The sequence below is a fragment of the Mastomys coucha genome, unplaced genomic scaffold (assembly GCF_008632895.1).
Source record: "Mastomys coucha isolate ucsf_1 unplaced genomic scaffold, UCSF_Mcou_1 pScaffold18, whole genome shotgun sequence".
In the NCBI taxonomy this organism is placed as follows: Eukaryota; Metazoa; Chordata; class Mammalia; order Rodentia; family Muridae; genus Mastomys; species Mastomys coucha.
The window spans coordinates 54,287,368-54,291,826 of record NW_022196900.1 but is presented as its reverse complement, the minus strand read 5'-3'; positions in this window follow the sequence as shown (position 1 = coordinate 54,291,826).

Below are 4,459 nucleotides of genomic sequence, written 5' to 3'. Positions count from 1 at the left end.
CACACACACACACACACACACATTCTCAATCTTCCATTCTCCTCCTCTTCCTTCCTCCTGCTTCCCACTCTTGCCTCTCACTCTGCTCTCCTTTTCCCTGTATTGTCTATAATTTCTCTCTACCCTTACTTTCACCCCTCCACTCTTTCTCATCCTCTCTCCTTTCTGCCTTAACTTACTTGTATCTCACTCTCCTTTTCTCTTCTACTCCCTCTCTCCTATTTTCTCTCCTGCTCCCCCTCCTCTTCTCTCTCCTCTATCTGTCTTCTCTTTCTCCCCTCCCTCTCTTTAATGTGCATTAACAACATAGCAGAAGGATGCACTTTTACAGATCTGTATATGACTCTTCAGAGCAAGAGGTCACATTTTGCTGTTCTGTAATAGTGCAGTACACTGGAATTGTATATTCCAAGTAAAGAGTGCAAATAGAGGTTATAGTACAGCAGCAACAATGAGAAAGAAAGAGATGACATGAGAGAGACAAGAGATAAAAGGTCACAGAAAAGAGATAAAGGAAGAGAAGGAACATAGAGGGGGAGAGAGATAAGATGAACAAGAAGCAAAAGAGAAAAGAAGAGAGAGACACATAGGAGAGAGAAAACAGAGAAGAGACGGGGAGGAAGAGAAGAAAGAGGGATAAGAGAGGAAATCAAAGAGGAGAGAGGAGTTAGGAAGGAAACAAAGGGAAATGAAGAGATAGTGAGAGAGACAAGACAGGCTAAGAGGTTGAGAGATGATAAAAAGAAAAGAGAGAGTAGAGAGAGCATGTTGGAAAGGGTGGAGAGATCCAGAGCAAGGGGAACAGAAAAAAAGGAAAGTAGTGGGGAATAGAGAAAGAGGATATAGGTTGAAGAAAGAATAGAGAATTATGAAAAAGTAGGAGAGAGGTCAGAGAGGAGAAAGAAGCGAGAGAATGGGGCTAGAGATAGACCGAGGGAAAAGAGGTGAGAGAGAGGGTAGTAAGAAGAGCAAGGAGAGAGAGGAGAGACTAATGATAGATGAGGGAGCATGTAGAGAGAATATATATAGAGAGATGAGATGGAAAGGGGAGAAAGTAGAGAGAAAAGAGACAAGAGGAGAGAGGGAGAGGGAGAAGGGGAGAGAAGCAGGGACAGAGAGACTCAGGGACAGTGAGAAAAGGAGAGAGATACAGAAAGAGACAGGGACAGGGAGAGAGAGGGATATTAAGTTACGAGAAGAATGATGGAAAGAAGTGAAAGATGAGAGAAGAGAGTGAAGGATAAAGGAGAGAGTGGAGAAAAGAGAGTGATAAAGGTGAGGTGGAGGGAGGGGAAAGAGAGGGGAGACATAAAGAAGAGTAGAGATAGAAGAGAAGGAGAGAGACATTTCAACATTCTAAACTATAGAAAAACAGACTCTGGGTCCCAAGTACAGGGTCTTGCTGTAGTATCACATGAATGTTCAGCCCTATACAAGTACATGGACTCTATTGTTCATGCATATCACTTTATTCTGCAGTAGTAAGTGCACATAGAATTTTTGCAGAGATGCCATCCTGTGGTGCTTTTATCATAGATTCGTGAATGGTGATCAACTAAGACATCCATGTGCAGTGATGCACTAGAATATGGCTGGGTGCAGTACTTCCATGAGTCCATGATTTTCTGCTGTACTCTTCCATAGTACCTCTGTGTGAGGCATGGGTGTACAACTACTCTTGATGTTGTACTGTTTTTGCCATTTGTGCAATGTACTTGTTCATCCCATTCATTGCTCTACTCCTAAAAAGGTGTATGTTTCTGATCAGGAATGCTCCAAGTTCTGCAAATACATCCATCTGCTTTTTTGTAAAAGCACGTGAGTATATAGCTAAAGTAGTAGTACATCAGTGTTTGAAAAGACACCACTGTCATCCCCCTTCTGTTCTACACCTCCACCTGAACCCGCAGCAGATCTGCAAACCTGCCACCATCCCTCCAGCAGACCCCACATTCTTCCTGTCTCCCAGAAGGTCTGCCATAACCAGTAACACAGATGAGCCCTCCTGCCCCAAAACTCATGCCAGCTGGGACCCCCACAGAACTCAGAAAAAGTGGGATCTATCCTGCTCTGCCTGAGCATCATCCCTCTTCCATTTTGCACCTCAACCTGAACCCATGGCAGATCTGTGAGCCTGCCCCCAACCCCAGCCAGCCTGACTCCCAGGAGGCCTTCTCTACCTCAGGTCACACAATTCTACCTGCCTCCAGGAGGCCTTCTCCAGTCTGAGACACCCAGGCCAGTTAATACCAGAGACAACCAGATGGCAAAGGGCAAGCACAAGAACATAAGGAACAGGAGCCAATGTAATTTGGACTATCAGAACCCAGTTCTCCTAACACACCAAGCACTGGATACCTTAACACACCATGAAGAGCAAGATTCTGCTGTAAATTCCCATCTCATGAAGATGATAGAGGCCTTTAAGAAGAATATAAATAACTCCCTTAAAGAAATATAGGAGAACACAGGTAAACTGGTAGAAGCCCTTAAGGAGGAAACAAATAAATCCCTTAAAGAAATATAGGAAAACACAATCAAGCAGGTGAAGGAATTGAACAAAATGGTCCAAGACCTAAAAATGAAAATAAAAACAACAAGGAAACAAAGGGAGGCAACCCTGGAGATGGAAAAACCTAAGAAAGAGATAAAAGACTACAGATGCAAACATCACTAACAGAATACAAGAGATGGAAGAGAGAATCTCAGGTATAGAAGATGCCATAGAAGAAAGATATTGACACACTAGTCAAAGTAAATACAAATTTTAAAGGAAGAAGTCAAGGTATCACTATTTGATGATGATATGATAGCATACCATGTCATAAGCGACCCCCCCAAAGTTCTATCAGTGAAGTACTACAGCTGATAAACAACTTCAGCAAAGTGACTATATAAAATTAACAAACAAATCAGGAGCCTTCCTTTATACAAATAATAAATGAGATGAGAAAGAAAATAGGGAAACAACATCCTTCACAATAGCCACAAATAATACAAAATAACTTGGTGTAACTCTAACCAAGTGTACTGGCTGGTTTTGTGTGTCAACTTGACATAGGCTGTAGTTATCACAGAAAGGGGAGCTTCAGTTGGGGAAGTGCCTCCATGAGACCCTGCTGTGGGGCATTTTCTCAATTACAAGGGGGTAGGGCCCCTTGTGAGTGGTGCCATCCCTGGGCTGGAAGTCTTGGGTTCTATAAGAGAGCAGGCTGAGCAAGCCAGGGGAAGCAAGCCAGTAAGGAACATCTCTCCATGGCCTCTGCATCAGCTCCTGCTTCCTGACCTGCTTGAGTTCCAGTCCTGACTTCCTCTGGTGATCAACAGCAATGTGGAAGTAAGCTAAATAAACACTTTCCTCCCCAATTTACTTCTTGGTCATGATGTTTGTGCAGGAATAGAAACCCTAACTAAGACACCAAGCAAGTGAAAGATGTGTATGACAAGAATTTCAAGTCCCTGAAGAAAGAAATTTAAGAAGACCTTAGAAGATGGAAACATGTTCATGGGTTGATAGAATTAATATAGTAAAAATGTCCATCTTAACAAAAGCAATCTACAAAGTCAATGTGATCCCTATCAAAATTTCAACACAATTATCCACAGACATGGAAAGAGTATTTCTCAACTTCATATGCAAAGCAAAAAAAGAAAAAACAGCAAAAGCAATTCTCAGTAATAAAAGATTTTCTGGGGGAATCATCATCTCTGACCTCAAGTTGTACTACAAAGCAATAGTGATAAAAACTGCATGGTATTGGTACAGAAACAGACAGATTGATCAATGGAATAGAACTGAAGACCTAGAAATAAACCCACACACCTAAGGACACTTGATCTTTGACAAAGAAGCCAAAACCATACAGTGGAGAAAAAAAAAAAAACAAAGCATTTTCAACAACTGGTGCTGGTTTAACTGGTGGTCTGCATGTAGAAGAATGAAAATAGATCCATATTTATCATCTTGCACAAAGCTCATGTCCAAGTGGATCAAGAACCGCAACATAAAACTAGATACACTGAATCTAATAGTAAAGAAAGTGGGAAATAGACTCAAACACATTGGCATAGGGGAAATTTTCCTGAACAGAATACCAACGGCTCAGGCACTAAGATCAACAATTGACAAGTGAGATCTCATGAAACTGAAAAGCTTCTGTAAGACAAAGGACACTATCAACAGGACAAAACATCAACTTACAGATTGGGAAAAGATCTTCATTAACCCCACATTGGATAAAGAGCTAATATCCAAAATATATAAAGAACTCAAAAAGTAAGACTCCAAAAAACCCAACTAACTCAATTAAAAAATGGGGTACACAGCACTTGGGAGGCAGAGGCAGGTGGATTTCTGAGTTCGGGGCTAGCCTGATCTACAGAGTGAGTTCCAGGACAGCCAAGGGTATACAGAGAAACCCTGCCTCAAAACACCAAAAAAGAAGAAGAAGGAGGAGGA